The following is a 24,728-nucleotide window of genomic DNA, read 5'->3' on the forward strand; positions in this document are numbered from 1 at the left end:
GGTGTTTGTGAAATAGCTTATAAAAGTGGTCAGTCGCTTCCTATATGTTAGGCTGTTATAACTGGTTACCTTTAATTTCCTTATATGTCTGAAGAATAAGTCACTTCCACTCAGTTACTGAAGTCTAGAGCTGTGACTGAGAATCTTGACAACTCCTATGACTCAGGCAAATGCCACACCTGTACACACACGGCCACGCAGCATTCATCAGGAATTGGAGTAAGCAGAGCTATAGTGTTTCAAAACGTCTCCTACTCCCCCCAAATTATTAAGTTACTCCTTCTAGGGTGTCTCAACCTTTGCCAAACCAAATAATGAGGTCAGGTATAACTTTGAGATGCAGCATTTTAAAGCTCTAGAATTATATCTTTCCTTCTCTTTTTTTTCTAATGTTTAAAATGTATCAAATATAAAACTAATATTTTCGTGAATGAAAAATTGCCTGAAACCCACATGCTACTTGCATTAGTGTACTAATATATCTTAAAATATAAGCCATGTGGCCAAGTGTGGTGGCTCATGCCTGTAGTCCCAGCAGTTTGGGAGGCCGAGGCGGGAGGATCACTTGAGGCCAGGAGTTCAAGACCAGCCTGGCCAATATGGTGAACCTCCCAGTCTCTTCTAAAAATATAAATATTAGCTGGGCATGCTGGTGTGCGCTTGCAGTGCCAGATACTCGGGAGGCTGAGGTGGGAGAACCTCTTGAACCTGGGAGGTGGAGATTGCAGTAAGCCGAGATCACACCACTGCACTCCAGCCGGGGCGAGAGTGAGACTCCATATGAATGGGATGCTACAATAATTGTTTACTTTTTTTCGGTATATATTGGGGTGGAACGGGATTGGGATGTCAACCAGTGGCAGGATTTAATAAAGTTATTCCAAAACCCCACCAGCTTCAAGTAGTTACACAAAATGATAAGTTAACACATGCTAGTTAAATTAGATTATGAGGTAAAATGATGTAACTGTTTTCAGTAGAATACATTTTATACTCTAAAAAAGAGAAACACAGAGAAACAAAATAAAACAACACAAAAAAGCTTTCATTCCTTTTACTCTTCCCAACACCAGGGTGAGTTTTTCAGGTCTTTTCTCCCATTCATTTGTTCACTGAAACTTTAGTATTGCATACATTCTGAAAACTCTTGTGTTTCGATCTGTTTTTACTTCTGTTGCTCTCCCACTGGGGAATTCTACTTGCTTTTTGTTTAATTTAGCTGTTACATAAATATGTTGAAATGTTCCACTATTTTAGTTCCTACTGTGAAAATATTTTGTAAGCAGCAGTATTAAAACTCTTTTTCTCCCAGCTCTATAGATCATAGGAATTTGAAAGCAGCAAAGTAGTATAAGGCTTTATCCAGTACACCCCCTCATGACACCACTGAAGCCTAGAAAAGAAAATGGTTTGCCCACAGTTCACCTGGAGGTAGATGACCCTCAACTAGGATCCAACATTCATGACTCCAGTGCAAACTGGTGTTTAAATTGCAAAAAGAAATTTAGCTTTGTATGGTATTTGTAAAGCAAATTAAATGGATTTCACTGAAAAATGTTTTCCATCTCACAGTTCAAATCAAGTAGTATTTGTTAACTATGTGGTGTAATTCTGTTCTCACAAGAGCCAGATAGGGTAAGTGTTGTTATTATCTTCATTTACAGTGGGAGCTCTGAGGTATAGAAAGGCTAAGTAACTTGTTGAGTTACAAAGCTAGTGAGAGGTGGAGGGGAGGTGCATTGTTACCACCAGGCTCCAGTTCTGTGCCCTTAACCACTAGCCTTGTCACCATGTGCTGATTTCTTCACTCTGTAATACACTTACGATGTGCATGTAAGAATGGTATAATGGCAAAGTTTTCAGTTTTTTACCTCTGATTACTTGAAGTTTAACTTTTAAAGTTAAAAGGTTCTGCCTTCATTACACAGGTCTATCAAACTCTACTTCTATTGCCCAATTATTTCTATTCCTATTCACCATTTCACCTATCTGTGAAATTCTGAAATTACTATAGTGACATTTTCTAGTGCAAATATGTCTTACCATTCTTTGCCTCTACAAACACAAACCTTCAGCTATTGGATGAGTAAACAAATAAAATTTATCTTAATAGCTTTGCCTTAAGCCCTTTCTCAATTATTCAAAACAAACCAAAAATACCTCTTTGCCTCTAGGGGCAGTTTTGGCTTTCAACTATTAATTTTACCCTTTCTAAAAAAAAAAGAAAAAGGGGTGCTTTCTAGGATGAAAAACTGAAGTTTCTATTCGGGGTTGGGGCAGGGGCAGTGTTCCCTGTCCAACATTTTGATGTCATTTTTGGCTCAAGTTATATCCCGTACTGAATGAGTCACTATGGGAGGAAACTAAAGAATAGAAACTGGACTTTGCAGTTGAGAAGGAGAACTTATGACTGCCATGACAAATGACCTTAGTCCATGTAAAATAATCTGAATAGCGAAAGTTAATGCCCCAGTCCTCTAGTGCTGAGCTGAGGTGAATGTGTGGAGGGAAGCAGGATGGAGTTTGCTGATGTTAGCTAAGGACTTTGAAAAGAAATACTGGTCCCGTAGTCACACCTTCTGCCTAGCTCTCAACCCTCACTGATCTTTAGGAATTGGAGAAAGCAGATAATTTAGGAATTTATTTTATTTTATTTTTTGAGATTGAGTCTCGCTCTGTTGCCCAGGCTGGGATGCAGTGATCTTGGCTTACTGCAACCTCCACTTCCCAGCTTCAAGTGATCCTCCTGCCTCAGCCACCCTAGTAGCTGGGTTACAAGGGTGCACTACCATGACCGGCTAATTTTTGTATTTCTAGTAGAGACGGGGTTTCTTTATGTTGGCAAGGCTGATCTCAAACTCCTGACCTCAAGTGATACACCCACCTTGGCCTCCCAAAGTGCTGGGATTACGGGAGTGAGCCACCGCGCCCAGCCAGGGATTTTTAAAATAAACATTAATTGTTCTTATTATTAAAGAAAACCAGACTTATTTCAGTGTTTTAAAACTATGAAAGTGTTTTAAAACTATGAAAATTACTTGTCACTCCAAGACTCAGAGAAACTCATTGTAAACACTTTTCTGTTTCCGTTGTTTCACGTATTTAAATGCTTAAACACCTGTCTGAATGACTGAATGAAAAATGATCTGACACACACATGCTACTTGAGTTAGTATGTTAAAGTATCTTAATATCATGTAATAAGTATTACGTATTTCTTCATTATATGAGTTCAACAAATTTGGGATCTTGTTATTTAGATACTTTTTTAGGATTTTTTTGTCAATCTGTAAATCAGAGTTTCATAATATACATGGATAGTTTATCATAGATTAATATTATTCAAAAGCATGTTTTTAATGCCTTCATCATATTTTCTTCTATGGCAATTAGTATCTTTTTTGTCATTCTCCCTCTATGCTTTCCTCTCTTTATTTTAAATTAGGAATAAGTATTGAAAATCTTTACTGAAAATCCTTATTTTCAATACTTATTCCTAATATAAAATAGAGAAACATACACAGACACAGAAATCATTGATTTTTTTTCCTTTTTTAATCAAATAAATAATACATAAATATTTTTGCTAATAATATTTTGTTAATTTCTTGTGCAATGGTGTGATCTCAGCTCACTGCAAACTCTGCTTCCTGGGTTCAAACGATTTCCTGCCTCAGCCTCCCGAGTAGCTAGGATTACAGATGTATGCCACTATGCTTGGCTAATTTTGTATTTTTGGTAGAGACAGGTTTTCACTATTTTGGCCAGGCTGGTCTCGAACTCCTGACCTCAGGTGATCCACCTGTCTCAGCCTCCCAACGTGATGGGATTACAGACGTGAGCCACCACACCTAGCCTAATAATCTTTTGTTAATTTCTTTAAAATTAATTTAAAATTCTGTGGCAAAGTACATTATTATAGAAACTTTATAAAATACATAAAGACAAAAGAAAAAGTATAATATGGTAACTTGATATCACTCTTAGCTTTTGATGTTTATATTTTCATAATTCCCATTAAAATGTTACAATAGCATATTTCACTTAACTATAGAATGTAACTCTTTTCAAGTCATTAATTTTTTCTAACAGCCTTTTTAATGTTTTTCTAATATTCTATTTTAAGAATATATTACTTTAATGACTGCATCTTATTGGATATATAGGTTTTTCTTAATGTCTTATTCTGTAATAAACATCTTTTGATACATGTTGCCAGATTTTGTTCCTGATACTATTGCAATTTATTAACTTCTTTCCCAAATCTGTTGTATCTACTATGTGTTAAGGCACTGTGCTGGCACAAGAAAAATAGGCACTAGCCTTATGGATATACAGTGTAGAACAGTGCTGCCCAATAGAACTTTCAGCAGTGATGGAGGTGTCTGCATTGTGCAATGCAAGTATTTTATTTTTCTAATGTAAATTTGAATTGAAATAGCCACATGTGGCTAGTGGCTACTGTCTTGAATATCATCGTGAATAATTTTCCTATTCATACTGTCAAATCTGTCAGCTTCCTTGACTACTGTATACTGTTAGTGCTCTCGTGGGATCTGTATTAACATGTCCTTTCATATAGTATGTAAAGAGGAATACTTATTCTATTGCATGTTTTATAAATTCAGTACTGCTTTTTAAAAACTCAACATATTAGCTAGCCAGTTACCCTGAGTAAATGTGAGAACCCTAATATCTCGTATGCTGATACATATTGATGCATGTGTTAATATAGATTGTAATATATTTGTTCCAAGCGAATAAGAGGCACTGTAAAATCAACAAATAGTCTAATTTTAAAATAATCACTCTATATTCTACTCAACATATCTTTCTGCTTTGATTTATATGGCTAAAAATAGTTTTAAAGAAACAGTTAACCTTCAGTTGAATTATCCATAAGTAAGACATTTAATTATTTTGCTTTAAAATTTTCTCATTTCACCTGTGTGAAAACCTATACTTAAATATACAGCTATATGTGGCAAACTTAAGTTCCACAATTGAAATAGAAAGAGTTTGAATTCATAATTTGTAGACAATGCAGAATCAATTGAGTGAAAACTTAGCACTAATCACACTTCTATGGATATATCTCTTTCTGTAACTAACTTTTAGAATTATAGTACTATTTAATATATTCTCTTAATAAACAAACAGTTAAAACAAATACTGGTGTTAGGGAAGCCAAAATAAAATACAAACAATAAAAGACAAGTCTAATTGTATTACAAATGAATAAGATAACCACACTAAAGAGAATAGAGAACAACTAACTAAAATTACTATGGTAAAACATTATCTTGACTGGATACTGTATGGTTAAACTAAAAAAAAAAAATTGTACATAACTGCTGTAATCATAAACGTTTTCATAGGAGTGTTGACTAGCAAAATGTGTATTTTATACACACATATTTTCTGAAATGTTTATGTATATGCCATAATTGAACAAATAAGTAAACAAATTTTAGATGACGAGAGCCAGATTTCTGACTGTTGGAGAAAGAAGTGTATAAATAAGGAAAAGGGGAAGGGTTAAATGAATCCCGTGGTGTTATGTGGATTAGAATGAGAAGAATCAATATAAGTTCGTTTTTAGCATATGCTGATAGATAAAGAAATACAGTTAATCCCTCTTACTAACAATAGTGATGGGCCATAAAATCACTGAGCTAGCAAATACAACACCACTGCTCCTAAGAAAATACAGAGTTAGGTTCCCATGAGCCTCTGGTCACGTTTTCATCAATCAATCAATCAATCAATCAATGCGTAACCTTATTTTATGTGTGTTTCTAGTTAAAGACATCTTATTTAATACATACTGCTGACTCATTACCATTGAATTCACAGCCAACAGCACTATAATGTATGCCTAAAGGAAGCTTACCTAACATACATAGGTTCTCTGTAAAGCACACTACAGCCGCCTGTGCCTAAGAACACTAGCCAGTGCTTCAGTATTACACTCGGGGTCTGTTGTAAACAGCAAAGTCAGCAACACAAAGTACAGAAAAGCAAAAAAAATGTAGCACTGGATAGATCTCCAGTGGGACACGTATCTACAGTATGAGAACTGAAACGAGATGGCAAAGCATTGCCTTGTTCAACTTCAGCTGTGATCATGTGCATTGGTTGACTCAGATTTTTCACCCCTCTGCCCAGGTCTATGAATGACTTTGAAAATACCTTGAGAATTGATTTGATTTTGGGGTTACAAACAAATTTTAATGAATAGGTGAATTTGCAAATAAAATAGCAAATAATGAAAATCAGCTCTGTGTGTGTGTGTGTGTGTGTGTGTGTGTGTGTTGTGTGTGTGTGTATTCATACTTATATAACCTAGCCATGGCTGGTAAGAGGGTCAAAAGCAATGGCACTCCTTTAAAAATGATGATTCCTAGCACCTAGACTTTGGTCCTTAAACACCACTACCCAGAAAAGGAAATTAGAACTCCTTAGAGAAGTAGTTGATTTCAGGGTTAGTGCAAGAAAAATGCTAATTAAGTATTTAACACGTTGAGTTATTAGAAAGTTAGAAAGTGCTAAATGAGAAAAGAAAAAAGTGGTTTGTCACAAGAGCATAGGAGACAATCTGAAGGAGATCCTAATGAACAAAATGAGCAATAAATAATAATAGTACTGTATTTTAACGTCCAGAATAAAACAAAATGCTCATGAGTCTTTGCTGATATCAATAAATAATTCAATAAATAAATTGATAAGTGAAGGAAAAGAGATAACCCCTTTTCACAGTAGAATTTTAATTAATAAATGTAGAAGGAAATAAAGAAATAGAGAACTACCATTAGGCAAACACCATAGTAGTACATGTCACAGACAAAGTCTCCTATGGATACAAAAAATAATTGGGAGAACAGAATTTTGCATAGTCTCAAAGCATATTCCCAAGATACTTACCAACTACAAAAAGGAATCTGTGGGAAAACCTAGTTAACACCAACTTTATCAAATGATCCGGGTAAACATCATTTGGAATAAGACATATTGATAAATATCATGAGCCCCTTGGTCTTGATGCACTAAGAAAGTCACAAAACCATTTTTTTGTAGTATTCTTATCAAAAAAATGCATAACCTCATTCTAATTTGATAGATCATTAGACAAACATAAATTGAAGGACATTTTACAAAATAATATTCTTCAGAAGTATCTAGGTCATTAAAGAAAAGGGAAGACTGAGGAACTATTAGACTAAGTAGAAAACACAGCTAAATGCAATGTGAGATCCTGAATACAATCTTTGGGAACAGAAAAGGGCCATTAGTGGAAAAATTGGTGAATATCAAATAAAGTCTAAAGTTTAGTTAATAATATTGGATCACTGTTAATTTCCTGTACTTTTGTTATGTAACTTGCTAATATTAGGGGAAATGAGTGAAGGATGTACCAGAATGCTTACTAATTTTGCAGCTTTTATCTATGTCTCAATTACTTCAAAATAAAATGTTTAAAATACTATTAAAATTCATTGAGTTCATTTTCCTTCTTTCATGTCTGATTTGAAATTAGTTTTATTATCTGGAGTAAGAGAAACTGAAATTCATAAATATCTAAGAATACTTTAAAACTAGTTTTGCTTACCTTAGATATACAATTTCTTTATCTTTTCTGGTTCCTCTCAAATAATACTTGCTCCAGTTATCTCAAGATGCAGGTGTTTTCTTGTTAGAAGTGGATTAATATCTAATTGCAAAGCCAGTCATCTTGGGAGTCACCTACCTTCTTGGATCCTCATGGGCCAAAAGATCTTTTTAATAGCAGCTCTACTGCTCTGTGGGCCTTTGTTCCACAATAACTTGCATTACCTCTTTCTGTATGCCTCTGTCACAGTCTGTCACTGCCTCATGTTCTTGGTATTTCTTAGTTCACATATGAAAAGAAGGAAATAAATTGGCTAACATCATCTTTTTTAAGTTGAACCAGTCCTCATTGAATGTCACAAGCAAACTTAATGGATTCCTTGTCCTTAGATTACAATGGTAAACTTGTCAATTCTGGCCCTTTTGGGACTTGGACACATAGTTCAAAGCCTGACCACCTAATGATTGCACTTAACAGGGGCAGTGGGTTAAGTAGCTGAGCATAGTATTGGCAGGCAATATGTTTGACCTATGTACAGTAGTGAAGAATAACAATTTGCCATCGCTTATATAATACTGTGGTAAATAATTTTGCTTCTTTACAGTGTTAGTAATTTATATTTTTTTTCAGTGCTTTACAGACTAACAATGTATTCACTCATGTAACTTCATGTGGCACTTTATATTACAATGAAATGAAGTCTTACACTTTTAGGAAGTGGAAAATAGATATTAATACTGAGGTATATTGAGATTTTTTATGTGAGATATCTGTATTATTTGAATACATTGTGCACTGTGAAAGTACAAGAAAGTTTTGTTCATTTAGCAGCCTGCTTTTCCCCCTCAGTCTTGAACATGCTCACCAGCTTGTCCTAATGATTAATTACTGAGGCGTCAACAACACAAAGAGTGATAGTTAACAGAATCGAAGTGTAAATCCTAGGAGGAGGCCTGTATCTTATTCAATCCAGTATCTCATTTTTAAATCAATATATCTATCTTCCGTAAGACCATTAAGGAAGACACATGCTCTTATTTTTGCTTTAGTGTAATCTTCCTTGTAATAAATTCCTATTAGAATTTACCACTTAGGAAAATTTTTGTTGTTGATAAAAAATACATCTTTTAGTTGGAAATAAAATTAGACAATCTGTGTTTCTCATGATAGCTGTGAGAAAGCACAGGACTAGACTTCATTTTCAAGTATGGTAGTTATATGAACATATTTTTAAAAATATTCATTGTCTCCAGTTCATTAAATTGTTAAGTAAAAGCTGTATTAAACATTATGTAATACTTTATTTAGCCGTAATATATACAGGCTTATCTAACAGCATTTGTGCTTTTCTAAGTCTCTATTTCCATTTTCATGCAAGCCATCTCAAATCATTTTGGAAAGCTGCTAATCAGTGAATACTTACTGAGTATATACTATCCATTAAAAACTACATCAGTGAAAAGTTAATAGGAACCTCTGTTGTGGAGGAAGCTACATTCAAATGGGGAGAGGCATTTAAAAAATAGAAAGTTGTAAGTAATAAAATAAGTTAAAAACTCCTCCATGCCATGATCTAATCTTATATTTCTCTGTGTTTCACAGTGTCAGAGACATTACTGAGAGAAGTGAACACTGCTAAACTAAACAAAGCAAAACACAGGATCAATGGATTTAATCTTTTAGCCTTGATGATGGAGCACAACCTGGGGAAAAACTGCTGGTGCAAGGGGCAGAGTTGTATTACTAGCAGACACAGAGACATATAAAGTGTGTGTGTGTGTGTGTGTCTGTGTGTTTATAGTTAGCCCTCCATTTCCATGGATTTTATAGTCATGTATTGAAATAACTGTGGATTTAAAATATTTGGGGAAAGAATTGCAATGTACAGACATGTACATAGTTAAGAACTGACATGTACAGATTTTTTTTCTTGTCATTGTTCCCTTAACAATGGCATAACACTCTGTATATAACATTTACATTGTATTAGCTATTACAGTTAATCTAAAGATGATTTAAAGTATACAGGAGCATGTGAATAGGTTATGTGCAAATATGACACCATTTTATATAAGGGAATTGAGCATCTGAAGATTTAGGTATCCAAGGGAGGTCCTGGCACCAAAGCTTCATAGAATCTAAGGGACGATTGTGCATATATAAATATATATACACATATACACACAAACACACACCATATATATTATGTATGTAAACACACATATATATATAAAGTGTATTGAATACATAAAAGGGACATATTTTGGATGTGTCTTACAGAACTTTAAATACTCTGTTTTTTTAATCCTACTTTCCACTTTGTATAACTAAGTGCTCAATAAATCTTCATTGAGTGAATGAATAGAAGAAAATTGCTTTCAAAGCATTATAGGAAAATAGTATGCTCCCTATAGATAAATCTAGATTAGAGCCGAATACTAATCACATTAGGGTGTAACACAGTTTTTGTACAATAGTAAAAATAGCATAAGTTTGCATACAAATTATAGGTATACAGAAAGCAACAGGGCCAGCTTTTTTCACTGAGCTATACCTAGTTAATTCAGGGCCTTTTGCATAATAAATGCTCATTAGATTTGATTGTATTGATTTTTTTTTTTGGAAAAATAAATGAAAAGCCAATTCAAGCATGTCCTATAACAATGAAAAGTTTAAAAATAGGTATGTTAGTGATTTAGTAATTAAAATGAGCCAACTTTGATTAGTGTTAGCGAGTTTTGAAATACCAACCTTCAAAGCCTCATAAAGAGTGAACTAGCACAGCTGTGGCACTAATTGGGTCTTCTCAGGAGCCTAATAAGGCTGAATTTCATTTAGTTAGCAGTGAACAGCTTGGCTAGGTTACAAGGACTCCCACTCCCCAAAAAATTCATCTGTGCTAAAATCAGCTGTAAATCTTTCTATGTAAGATCTAGTGTGGTTAGTGAATGAGCATCTAGAACAGAAAGAACAGAAACACTTTCTGGCTTCTACCAATTTCCATGCAACATCACCGCCTCTTGCCACCTTCCGCTAAGAAGGAGGTAAAATAGAGGACCTTCAGGCTGGAGTGGAAGTGGCTGAACCTGGCTTCTTCTGTCCCTTTCAATGCTGATTACCTTTCAGCTTCTAGAAGGTCAGCAGATTCAACTTTCCTTTGCATTTCTGTCTCTATTCCTCTCGGAGAAAGCGGGCAAGAAACCGCTTGCTGAAATGCTTTTCTCTTGGTTGTCCTCTTACCTCAATGGCCTCTCTCTTCCTTGGTCTTTTTATTGGCGCCTTCTTAGCACCCTGGCCTGCAAATGCTGGAGTAACCCAGGAATTACATTACTTTTCCATTGGTGCATAACAAATTACTACAAATGTAGTGGTTTAAAATAACAGGCATTTTGTATCTCATAGTTTCTGTGTGTCAGAAGTCTGCTCACAGCTTACCTGGGTCTTCGGCAAGGCTGCAGTCAGGGTATCATTTCGGCCTGGGATGTCATCTGAATGCTTAACTTCAGAAGGATTTCTTTCCAAACTTACTCAGGTTTTCTGCAAAATTTATTTTCTTCAAGCTATAGGAGGGAGGGCCTTATGTTTTGTTGGCTGGAGGCTGAAGGCCTTGCAAGCTGGCAGCTAGAGGCTGCCCTAAGTTTCTAGAGGTTTCCCTCCGTTCCCTGCCAGATTGTTTCCCCTGCATGACTGCTTGCTGCACATACATACATCTCACTGTCACATATTCTATCGGTTAGAAACCAGTTACAGATCCTGCCTATATTCTGGGAGATGGGAATCTTACAGGTATGTGAACACGAGAAGGTGAGGATAATGGAGCACCTGAGTCTGTCCACTTGAGGGCTAGTTCTCTGTCCTCTCTCCTCTATCTGCACTCATTTCTTCTTACATCTCACAGCTATATCTACGGTGTTAAGCTTGATCATCCTCAAACTTCACACCAGTATAGCCAACTGCATAGTTTATACATAGTTCCTCTTGGATAGATCTAGTGGACATCTCAAATTTCACATACCCAAACCCAGAATAATTATTTCCTGCCAATCACCTGTTTTTCCCACACTCTTCTAGCCTCAGTAAATGCCAGCTCAGTTACTCAGATAAAAACCTTTGTATCATCCTTGACTCTACATTCTTCATACCCACATCTAGCTTATCAGAAAATCCTGTCCCATCTATTTTCAAAATATATTCAGCCTCTGACCATTTCTCTCCACTTTGTAAAAATGCTTCCCATTTTATTCCCAGTAAAAGCTACACCATCTGGCTTTTTTATTACCTTTCTGGCCTCTTCTACCACTGTTCCCTTTTTCATTCCATTCCAGAATAGTGGCTAACTTGCTGTTTTCTGAGCAACCCAGGCGCCCTCTCACTTTAGAGCCTTTCAACTCACTGTTCCCTTTTACTGAAATCCTCTTCCTCCAGATGCCTCTTTGGCTGACTCCCTCACCTCCCTCATGACCTTTCATATGTGAAACGTTACAGATGAGGCCTACCCTATTCACCTTTTTGTTGTTGCAATCTGTTTTTTTTTTCTTCCTGTGTTCCACATGTCCTTTATACTGCTCTCCCTTCTCCTTTTTTTCTTACTACTTATAATCTTACAACATTCTATATAAGTTATTCATTGTATTTATTGTTTATGGTCCCCGTTTCCTACTAGAATGTGAGTTTCGTGAGGACACAGATCTCTGTCTCTTTTGTTCATTGCTCTATCTCGAGCCCTTAAATGTTACATAGATGCTTATTAAATATTTGTTGAATGAATGAACAAATAACGCAGTTAGTCTTGTTCTCATCTTGGTATCTGCAGCACCTTCAATTAATCCTGGATTTATAAGCACTTACAAAACTATTTCACCTTCAAAACTTTTGAAACTTGCCATTTCTTGTTTAGCGTCTTCAGTTGGCACTAGGGTCTGATTTAAAATTTAGGTTACTTGGTAGCCGTCTGGTTACCATTCCAGCCCTAATGGGGGTAAGGTCTATCTCCATTTCCTAGCAACTGGCTCAGAACCTGCTTCTAGCTGGATTGACCACATAGAACCCAACACCACTGCCTCTGACTTTGCTGTTGATGGAAACTCATGCAGTTTAACCATATGCCAGATTATTTTACATCAAATGTTGCCTCTCACCAAACATGGCTGCGTGTACCTTGGTGAATATCTCAGTTCTTGTTTCACTCCAAGCATTAAGAAGGAGGTAGAACAGGCAACGGTAGTCACCTGACTCCTCTCCCAGCATACCCCTCCTGCAGGGTTTTTTCTTCTGTGAACTGTTTTTCTTTTTTCCTGTGCTCTTTTTTTTTTTCTTCTTTCTGTGTCCTTATATTCTTGAAAACTATTAATATCTGCTTTTTGGGTAGGACTTTCTGTCATTCACATATACTTTAAAGTAGTAAATAAATGTATCACTTTCTCTAGATTTTTAAATTTTAAATCGTCACTATTGCTATAGAATGAAAAATGTATTCTTTTCAACCACATTTCAGGCATTAGTATGCTGGTTAATTTGATTTAGGGCTCAAACATTAGATAAGTCCATTTCTGTTTCCTTGAACTTACATGAAAGAAGTTGCTTAGAAGTCTCCATGCATATTAGGCAAACCTTGGCTAGAACTTTCCATTTGAGGTTGGGTACAGGTGGATGGCGATTCATGAAGGTAGCTGGTATAAAAAAGAGGGTTATCTCAACCACATGGATTGAGAAAAGTTTAAAGACTCATTCTCTGCCACTATTGGAAGACAGGTAGCTAGGCCTTTGTCATGTGCTTTATGATGCTTCCTTTTCAACTTCAAGTTGTTCCTTAAAAATTAGTTTAATCAGATATTATTTGTATATTTGCTGTTAATGGAGTAGTATATGGTGATTTTTTCTGAGTAACATGCCTGTACTTACCTTTGTCTTTTTCATTGTCTTTGAAATCTGACACTAATTTTCTAATTGTATTTTGTTAGGAAGCAGAATCTGAAACTTTCTGAGGAGATCATTTGGGCTTCAGATTTCTAACAGGTAATGAGAAAATATGGAAAAGACCCACACTACCCAGATTACACTTTCACAAGGTAGAAGTTAAAGTTCTGGTAGGAAATTTTGTAAAAAATAAAATCCACACTGAATTCATTTTTAAAAATTGTATGTGCTTTTAAGCACGATGTTTACTGTTGAGAATCAGCTCAACTACACAAACAGTAAGAGACAGATGTCAGTTTAAGTAGACAAATGTTTCAAAAATAAAATATTTTTTATCAGCAGTAAATGTTTTACTTGATAGACTAACTTGATAGTCTTAACTACATGAACAGTTGGATACAAAAGAAAATGTGTGTATTGCCAGCAAACATTTTCAAAAGATAAGCACTTGTGCCAAGTACTGCATGCTTAGAAAAATCTTTCATTTGGCCAGCTGAGACCACCACGTGTATTAAAATATGTCATCCATCATTTCAGTGTTAAGAGCGCCCCCTGGTGTGGTTGTATATTTATATGCTTCTGTGACTTGTAGATGTTTTAAAAATTTCATTTTGCTATTAGATGGTGATGGGCCTTTTTTGCTGGGTTGACTTGGTCAGTATGGTGTATAACTATCTAGAAATTTGTATTTGATATTTTTCTTGTCTTTATCCATGACCGTGTCTGGAGTCAGTGGTCAGCTTGAAAGCCGAATTTGGGAATAATTCCTAAACTTGCTCAGTCAAGCTAATGGCCAATAATACATCATTTATTAAGTGTGAAATTATACATTGTGATAAAGTTTTACAGAATAATCAAGTTATTTGGTGGTAATAACTTTGTTAAGTGGCAAATTGCTGTGAACAATTTCTTTTTGGTAAGCTCATGGGCATTATAATAATTTAACATGAGAATTCAGACAGCATATTTTGCTTTAAAAATATCTATTGTGTAAAAATTAAATAACCCAAACGTTGATATTTCCTTAGAAGCCAGCAACTCCTCTCTAGTGATATAACTTGCAAATATAAGCAAAATAATTCACCCATATGTCATAAATAGTACTCTCATTTATTATCTGTCACCAGGGAATAGCCCCATAGATTTGCAGCCGAAATTGGCAGCAAAGTACCTGTTTTGTAACTTTTATTTTTTCTTGTATTTTATTTTTAATCCTTTAGGAATATAAGCCATTCTTGCAAAGTAAAAGTACACATAATATTCTAAATCACATTTCTGTAAATTTGATAATTGCAATTATTTTCCCTTATTGTCTCTTCTTCAGACTAAGTTACCTTGATTGTTTTAACCATTTCTCATATAAATTGTTTGAAATTTAATAATTTATAGAACTGCAATTGTTAACTGTTTGCAGTAGACTGCTTTTGTTTTTATTTTTTTCTCAATGTTCCTCTCTCCTTTGATTCTGAAACCATAAGCTCAGTACAATATTTACATTAATTCCTGGCTTGTTGAAAGCATGTTTTTAAAAACATGGATTAAAAAAATCAGAGCAATGAATCTGCCTTAGTAGACCTGTGTTTGAATCCTAGCTCTCATATTTACTTGTAAAAATCATGACTGTGGACAAGTTAATCACTCTCTCGGAGCCTCAGTCTTTTCTGTAAAAGAGGAATGCAAATCACTACTTCAGAGGATGTCCTTAGTACATTTTTTACATTAATATGTGCATAAAACTTATTATATGCCAGATATGGGGACCTTATGACACCCCTTATTTTTCACAAGTCTGTGAATGTGGTACTATTATTTCTGTATTATTGATGAGGCTTAGTGATGCTAAGAAGCCTCATAAATGGACAAGCCAAGATTCTAATTCAGATCTTTCTGACTTAAAGTGAGCTCATAACCACTGTGCTGTGTATTTAATTTAATCATGTTTATTCATTTCTACTGATTTGTTAATTTATCTGTCATCACTGTCAAAGAATCCTCCACTTCACATAGAGGAAAGCAACCTTCAGAAAAAGCATAGAGGAATCATTTTATATGGATGCTCTTGTCTGAAAGCCAGAATTGCTTTGGGCATTTATTCTTCACTATGAAGTTTTTTCAAACCAAGTGGTGCATTAAGACATTGCTTGTTATTAGCATGATTGAGCTGATAATAGCAGTGACAACAAATAGGGGTATTAGGTTAGTGAACTTGAAGGCTCCTTTATGAATAATATAAAATTGGGGTAATGGAATGTTAATTTTAGAAACTGTTGCGTCCGTCTAACCCACCATTTATTTTGTGTTTTTTGTTTCCTGGACCTGGGAGCATAGTATAAGTCTTACGTGCATTGCCATTCAATTTAAGTATCTAATTACTTGCACTGGTTTTGTGAAGCTGGTATCAATTTCTTTATGGGTTAAGAATTATTTTTTGATTTTTATATACCAAATTTTCTGTAATTGCTACAGAGACCAATGTAATAAGTTTCTCATTTCATTAGTAAGTCATTTTGAAGGCTACTAATAGCTCATCACAGAAACACAGCAGAACAGGCCTGTTCTTTGCTTAATAAAATCTGGTGTTGCATATTATTTCCTTAGTCCTTGAGATTTGCTCTAAGAATTAGGCTGTTTGATCACAATTCAGAGCACATTGTTAGGCTCCTCAGTGGCTGAGTGAATGTTTTCTTGTTTAGGTTGTGTCATGTCCTGCTTGAGTCAGATGTATAGGCATTATTGTGAGTATGTATGCGTATTATTATGTCTTACTGAGAAGTGACAACCTGCTAGCAGCCCTCGCTCTCGGGGCTTCCTCAGACTTGGCATATGCTCTGGCTGCACTTCGGGATCCCTTCAGCCCTTCACTGCATTGTGGGAGCCCTTCTCTGGGCTGGTGGAGGCTGGAGCCCGCTCCCTCTACTTGCTGGGAGATGTGGAGGGAGAGGTGTGGGTGGGAACAGGGGCTGCCTGCGGCGCTCACGGGCCAGCGTGAGTTCTGGGTCGGAGCTCTGCACTGGGAGCTGCTGGCCGCGCATCCGGCCTCTGGCAGTAAGGGGCTTAGCACCCTGGCCCCTGCTGTGCTCGAATTCTGGCCGGGCCTCAGCCACCTCCCTGCAGGGGGCAGGCCTCAGGACCTGCAACCCCCCATGCCCTCCCAAAACCCCCATCCCCGACCGGGGGTGTCCCCTACTCTGCTGAGCCCTGGCTGAGGGGTGTGGGCACGCAGGATCCACTAGGCAAAGCCAGCTGGGCTTCTGAGTCTGGTGAGGACTTAGAAAACTTTTATGTTTAGCTTGATCCTATATGCACCAATCAGCACTCTGTCTAGCTCCGGGTTTGTGGATGCACCAATTAGCACTCTGTATCTAGCTATGGGGCACTTTATGTCTAGCTGGAGGATTGTAAATGCACCAATCAGCACTTTGTTTCTAGCTCAAGGATTATCAGTGCACCAATCAGCACTCTGTGTCTAGCTCAAGGTTTGTAAACACTCCAGTTAGTGCTCTGTGTCCAGCTAATCTAGTGGGGGCTTGGAGAACTTTTGTGTCTAGCTAAAGGATTGTAAATGTACCAATCTGCACTCTGTCTAGCTCAAGATTAGTAAATGCACCAATCATTACCGTGTCAAAATGGACCAATCAACTCTTTGTAAAATGGGCCAGTCAGCTCTCTGGAAAATGGACCAATGAGCAGGATGTGGGTGGTGTCAGATAAGGGAGTAAAAGCAGGCTGCCCAAACCAGCAGGGCAACTGGCTCCCATCACTTCTGCACTGTGGAAGGTTTGTTCTTTCACTATTTGCAGTAAATCTTGCTGCTGCTCACTCTTTGGGTCTGTGCGGCCTTTATGAGCTGTACAACTCACTGCGACAGTCTGCAGCTTCACTCTTGAAGTCAGCGAGACCACAAACCCACCAGAAGGAAGAAACTGTGGACACATCTGAACATCTGAAGGAACAAACTCCGGACACACCATCTTTAAGAACTGTAACACTCATCGAATGGTGGGCTTCATTCTTGCCCACCAATTCCAGACACGTTTCTAAGATAGCATATTACCCCAGACACTAATTAACCTTACGAAAATCAGTTTAACCTTTAACAGAACCATTGAATGAGTGAAGAAATGGGATTTTTCTTAATATTTTACCCTCATTTCTGCCCTACAGTGGCATCTCCTGCCAGCCCATCTTACACACACACACACACACACACACACACGCGCACACAGCACATCTGGTAAGCGGGCTCTTTGACATGTTTACTGTCTGTGGAACCTCTGATAGTGTTTTAGTTTAGGCCCTGATACTTGGAACAGTTAGAATAGTTTCCTAACTGGATTCCACCTCTCTAATCAATTAATAGCAGGCTAGTTTTTCTGAGGCATAGAACTAATATCAGGTTAAAATAATTCAGTGTCTCATTGCTCAAGACCATCATCTGGTTCTTGTTTACCTCTCTTCTAGCTTGTCTCACTGCCTGCCATTGTCCTCCCTTCTTGAATGTTGTGCTTTGCTCTACTGACAAAATTACAGATCCTAGAATGCTTTTTGCTTTCTTTGCCTCCCTTTGTCTTTATGCACCAACTCCTGTTTCAGTAACAACCTTCTGTACTTCTTCTTTTAATGAGTCTTTTTAATTTTTTCAAAACTCAGCTCTACTTTTATTTTTTACTGCAATTCTTCCCAGACTAACTTCCCACTGCACAAGCATACACCCAGCCTGAATTAGCTACCTCCTCAGTGGGCCACTAAAGTCCCTATGACCACTTCTGTTACTGTAAAGTTCTGTTTACAGTGGACGACTTGAAGCAGGTATTATTGTATCACAGTACCAGGTACATTGAAAATTTTCAGGAAAATCATTATTTATGAAGCTCATGAAGAGGCTGAATGAAGAATATAAAGATGTATTAGAAGTCCCATGAACCTCACGCCTTCAGTCAGGCTTTAAAGCTGATAGATCAAATGTCTACTGTCAGCCATTAGTGGGCAGGATGGGGAAGCAGCCATTAGTTGACTTCATGTGTGCTCTTTCTTCTATTTACATTGACACTCTCTCAGCACTCATGTACTCCTCAGTGCATCAAACTATCCCTCATGGCAGAGAGTTCTTGTAGCTTATTTAACATAATATCATCTCTTTCCTACTTGCTGAATCCTATTGTTGCAGACAAAAACAAATACACAAGTCCCATGTTTTGTAATTCTCCTTATTGGTGTGAAAGATAATCTGCCATAATTCTGTCCAGTGAGATACAAACAAAAATCCGATGGAATTTCTGGGAAAGTCCTGCCTTATTGATACCGATTTTTGTCTCATCTTCCGTTAGGCCCCTCCTTCCTTTCTCATTCCTGGAAGGTAGACATGATGACTAGAACTAGAGCAGTCACCTTGCAACCTTGAGGGAAAGGTCAGAAATTACTGACACTTTAGCCTTGATATCCTTGAACTTCTAAATCAATACCAGTAATTGCGTTCCCTTGGACTTTTCACTACTGACAGAATGTCCTCAGGTTGTGTTGAAGCCTTTATTATCTGGGTTTACTGTTGCATCAGTTGTCTAAGTTCCCTAATGGATACTCATTAGCATTACTGTTAAAATAAATGTATTAAAAGTTAATGGTATAAGTTTCTCATCTCTCCACCTGTTTTTATGTTTTTTAATTCAACAACCATATATTAAGACCCACCATTACCATGTACTACCTTAGACACTAAGATATAAGTATTGACACACCAATACTTATATCTTATTATGCAGATGACTTTCAGCCTTATGAGGGCACAGAAACATAAAATTAATTGCAATAAGCGATACAGTGTACTTTAGAATATATGATAGGCACAACAGTAGTTATGTAGAAAAGCCTGAGAATTGACAGAAAATATTATTTGCATTTTGATCAGGATGCCCTAAAATATTAAAAATTTCAATAATCAGGAAATGAATGTCTCGTGTGGAATTTCTGGCAGCATGGACAGGACTAATTCCTTGTGCCTTTTCAGTAACACAGTGGTCACCTACTTGTGTCAGCCTTACTGCCTCTTAATAATAATTAAAATGCGCACAGTCTTGGGGACTTGGAGCTGCTGAGAGGCTGTCTTTAGAAGGCCAAATTGGTGAAAAGCAATCTGTGGAGAATGAGGGGCCAGAGATGACATAGGAAGTTACCAAGGATGCTACTGACAAGCGAGCTGAAGCACTAAGCAAAGAGCTGTAACAATTAGGGCAGTAAACAGGAAACTGAAGCTCTGTGATTGAAAGGCAAGAGTTAGTGGACAGAGACATCAAAACATCAGGCAGCCCACAGCCCAGAACAAATTCACAATGAGGGAGGGCTAGGGAACAAGTCTCCTCAAGAGAGCACAAAAATAGGCTGCTCTACTCTGGGAGTCTCAGCAAAGTCTCTGAGAAAAGCCAGAAGCAGACCATAATAAGGACACTATTTATAAAATCACAGAGGCCCAAAGGAGTTAAAATGAGAAAATATTCCCAAAATAAAAGATAAAAATTATAACGAGTTGATGTTTTGAAAAGGCACTAAATGCACAAAGAACCTGATTCAGAAACAGGGTCTGGGGACTTTGATTTCATGGCATGATATTGAGATTTATTTGGTGCAGATTTTGAAATGAAAAAAATAAGGTTCCAGGAAAGACAAAATTAATCTGGAATAAAATTTCTATGATTGGGCCAAATGCCATTCAGAATTATCAGGTCTTGGGATAAGCTACAGAAGGAAGTTTAAGCACATTACCACTTCTTCCAACTGTGACACACAGGGTTTTCCCAGAAGACAAGTGAAATGAAACCCGCCAATGATCTAGGTTTTAAATAGTAAGGACTGACCATCTTCAGTGTGCTTTAACACCACACAAAACTGTGAATACCAATAAGGCATCAAGGTATTTTTTTTTTTTTTTTTTTTTTTTTTTGAGACGGAGTCTCGCTCTACCCAGGCTGGGGTGCAGTGGCCGGATCTCAGCTCACTGCAAGCTCCGCCTCCTGGGTTCACGCCATTCTCCTGCCTCAGCCTCCTGAGTAGCTGGGACTACAGGCGCCTGCCACCTCGCCCAGCTAGTTTTTTGTATTTTTTAATAGAGACGGGGTTTCACCGTGTTCCCCCAGGATGGTCTCGATCTCCTGACCTCGTGATCCACCCGTCTTGGCCTCCCAAAGTGCTGGGATTACAGGCTTGAGCCACCGCGCCCGGCCAAGGTATGTTTATGCTATCACGAAATACTCCATACTTTACCCAGGGTTAACGGATCAAGTTATGCTTTGATGCATGACTACCACGTCTGATAGTGAATTATAGATACTTTTCTACGGCACAAGTTCAACCTTCCTTAAAAATAAGTAAACTGGCTTCTGTGACTATAGTCGGCCTGCACACTTCATCTAATACAGAATGCCAATTATGTCATGCAATTTTACTGAGAGTGATTTTCTGAAATATATATATTATACATGTTTGCATTTTATATAGAAATATATATTAGATCACTTATAATATTATAGATGATTTAAATTATTCCCAGTGCAAGACATAATGCTAGTACATGCATGATTTTTTTTTTTTTCTTTTAAAGTGCTACCTATGAGGCAGCATAATTATTTCACATGATGTCAAATTCCATAGAATAGAGATGTAATCTATATACCCTTTAACTTTCCTTAATAATTTGATGCTGATAAAGAATGTACAAATTAACCCACAAATGTTTTGAAATTATTTTGCTTGTAGTTGGCAGACTGCTTTCATCTATGAAACATAGTAATGAACCTCTAGAATGTACCGTTTTCTAGATTTTTTAAGTTCTAAGCATATAAGATTCAATAAATATCTATGTTGACTTCCTTGTCTTCAATGTTTACAATAATTTCGGTTATTTCAACCTTAGTTTTTAGACTGAGAAGTTCTGACCTTTTGTATCTTTCTTCATTTGTAAATTTGTTCTGTGGTTAATTATTATTATTCTCCATACCTTATCCTGAGCTTTAGTATTTCTGAAATGTGGCAACAAGCAGCAATGGCAGTATAGGAACACACAAAGCAGAATGTTACAAAAAAACCTCTCAGGGATATTTAATTGCTATTAGTTTTCTAAAAGTGCTATCTTACCCATATTTTTATTTTTTTAATGTAGAAAAATATATAATGTAAAATTTTTAATTTTAGCTATTTTTAAGTGTACAATTCAGTGGCATTAGTTACATTTACAGTGTTGTTGAACTATCACCACTACCCATTTCCAACATTTTTAAATATCCTAAAGAGAAACTCTAAACTCCTTCAGCAGCGTCTCCCCATTCCTACCTCCCCAACAGACTCTGGCAATGTAATATGCTTTTAGTCTCTATGAATTTGTCTATTCTAGATATTTCATATAGGTAGAATCATACACTATTTGTCCATTTGCATCTGGCTTATTTCACTTAACATACGATTTTCAGGGTTTATCCGTGTTGTAGTGTATATATTACTTCATACCTTCTTATGGCTGAACCATATTCCCATGTGTGTGAGTGTCTGTGTATGTTCATACTACATTTTGTTTATCCATTCATCTGTTGATGCACACTTGGGTGTTTCCACTTCTTGTTATTTTTAAAGCAGCTGTATTTCTTAAACTACTACATTTTTATTGAACTAAGTCTCGGAGTCTCTTAAAGATCTTTAGGCACTCTTTCTTTTGGAAACTGAATCCTGCACTGAAGTTAGCCTGTTAAGATGAACATATCTCAATTAAATGTTGCCGTATTTAAATATGAAGTGGATTAAACTGTTGACTAATCAATATGTAAAACTGTACACTCATTTACTTATAATTCATAATTTTAGTGTCAGTATACATTCATGTGCCGCATAATGATGTTTCAATTAATGGTAGGCTGTATATGTGACAGTGGTCGCATGAGTTTATAGTGGAGCTGAAAAATACCTATTGCCTAGTGATGTTGTAGCTGTGGTGAAGTTAGAGCTGTCGTGACATTGTAGCTGTCATAATGTCATAGTGCAATGCATTACTCACCTTTTTCTGGTGATGCTGGTATAAACAACCCACTGCACTGTCAGTCATAAAAAATCTATCACAAACCATTAGTTACAGTTCATTATACTTAATAACAAATGACTGTATTACTGTTTTATATATTCACTCTACTATACTTTTTATTCATTATTTTAGCTTGTGTTTCTTCTTCTTTTTTTTTTTTTTTTTAATTTAACTGTAAAACAGCCTCAGGCAGGGCATTCCATAGGATATTCCAGAAGAAAGCATTGTTCTCACAGGAGATGACAGTTCTATATGTGTTACTGCCTCTGAAGATCTTCCAGTGGGACAAGATGTGGAGATAGAAGACAGTAATATTGATGATCATAACTCTTTGTAGGTCTAGGCCAATGTGTGTTTTTGCATTTTACCTTCTAACTAGTTTAAAAAACAGAAAAAAAATTAAAAAATTTTAAAATAGAGAAGATACATATAGGATAAGGATATAAAATTATTTTTGGACCGTTGTACAGTGTTTGTGTTTTGAGTTAAATGTTTTCACAAAGGAGTCAATAAAGTTAAAAAAACTTACACAGTAAAATTTTACAATAAGCTAAGGTTAATTTATTATTGAAGAAAGAAATTTTTAATAAATTTAGCATAGCCTAAGTGCACAGTGTTTATAAAGTCTATAGTAGTGTACAGTAATGTCCTAGGCCTTCGCACTCACTCACCGCTCACTCACTGCCTCACCCAGACCAATTTCCAGCCTTGCAACCTCGATTCATAAGTGCCATATAAAGATGTACCAATTTTATCTTTTATGCCATATTTTTACTGTACCTTTTCTATGTTTGGACATGTTTAGGTACATAAATCGTTACCCTCGAGTTATAGTTGCCCACAGTATTCTGCAAAGTAACTTGCTGTGCAGCTTTGTAGCAGATGAGCAATAGCATGTATCATATAGCCTAGATGTCCAGTAGACTATATCATTGAGGCTGCATAAATACACTTTATGATTTTGTACGTTGATGAAATTGCCTAATGATGCATTTTTCAGAACATGTCCCCATCGTTAGATGACACATCACTTACTTATACTTTTTCAGACAATACACATTTTCAAAGGCTGTTGGAAAAGCTTGTGACTCTAAGAAATAAATGGATCTATGTTACTTTATGCATTGAATGTCTAGGCTGATAGTTGGCTGTTCTGTAACATGTTATATCTTATGCAGTTTTTTCCATTGAAAACCATTTTCACTTCTGTTCCACCAAGAGGACTAGGCCTGTTTACCATCCCAAAATGCAGGTGTCAGACTGTTCTTCCACAATGATTCTCGAACAGTCTGCCTTATTAACATTTGTGTGTGTGTTTTTGAGGGGGATTAGTTTGTGTATCTCATAAGAGTTACTGCATTTTTTATTTTTTTATTTTAAAAGAAACCCATTTTCATTTTAGGATGTTTACACACTACAGAAACATTCCATTTGCTAACTTTGCTATTATAAACAATGTTGCAACATACAGCCTTGTGCCTACCTTTCATGTCTGTGTGCAAGTATTCCTGAAGTTAAAACTAGGTGCATTTGTAATTTTGATAGATGCTTTCAAATTGTCCTTTATTTTTATCATGCTGTCATACACATTACATTCTCACCAGCAGTGTGTAATAATCCCCCTTTTCTTACATCATCCTCATCAATATCATAACTATTACCATATTTTTTGAGTCTTTAACAATCTATTAGGGAAAAAAGGTCTTACTTTTATTTCTCTTATTATGATTGAAAGTTTTTCTTAAGAATTACTCATATTTCCATTTTTATGAATCATCAGTTTATATAATTTGCTCCTTTTTCTTTCAGAGTTTTTTGTTTGTTTTGAAGTTTGGAGACTTGCACATTGCCTAGCATATTAGTTGTCAATATGTTTCCCAGTTTGTCTTTGATATTTTTCCTCTAGAGTTTTGTGATTCATTATTTTTTAATGTGGTTTTATTTTTTGTTTTTCTGTTTATGATAAACAATAGCTTCTCTGTGAGATTATTTAAAAACATTTTCATGATTTCTTTTAGCAATATTACGCACACTTTTCATACTCTATATTTAAATATTTGATTTATTGATAATATATTCTATTGGACTGATAAGGCAAGATAACAATCAAGTGAAGAGGAAAAGTGTTGGGGAATAATTATAGTA

The 24,728-nt window shown here is 36.3% G+C and overlaps 1 protein-coding gene across 9 annotated transcripts in view; it reads left to right on the forward strand.

The window, feature by feature from the left end:
- The window catches only part of LOC126955253 (cytochrome c oxidase subunit 7B2, mitochondrial), a 184,356-nt gene that overhangs the window by 50,082 nt on the left and 109,546 nt on the right, over nucleotides 1–24,728 (forward strand). For 7 of the 9 annotated variants that reach the window (XR_007725854.1, XM_050791632.1, XM_050791633.1 and 4 more), the window contains one exon: nucleotides 13,570–13,624. The exons of 1 other annotated variant lie outside the window; for it this stretch is intronic. The gene's annotated coding sequence lies outside the window, so the exon portion shown is untranslated. Of the gene's footprint in view, nucleotides 1–13,569; nucleotides 13,625–16,218; nucleotides 16,331–24,728 lie in introns of those variants that run through there. One more of the 9 variants, XR_007725853.1, reaches the window with a different exon arrangement.

This window comes from Macaca thibetana, chromosome 5, assembly GCF_024542745.1.
Source record: "Macaca thibetana thibetana isolate TM-01 chromosome 5, ASM2454274v1, whole genome shotgun sequence".
Lineage (NCBI taxonomy): Eukaryota > Metazoa > Chordata > Mammalia > Primates > Cercopithecidae > Macaca > Macaca thibetana.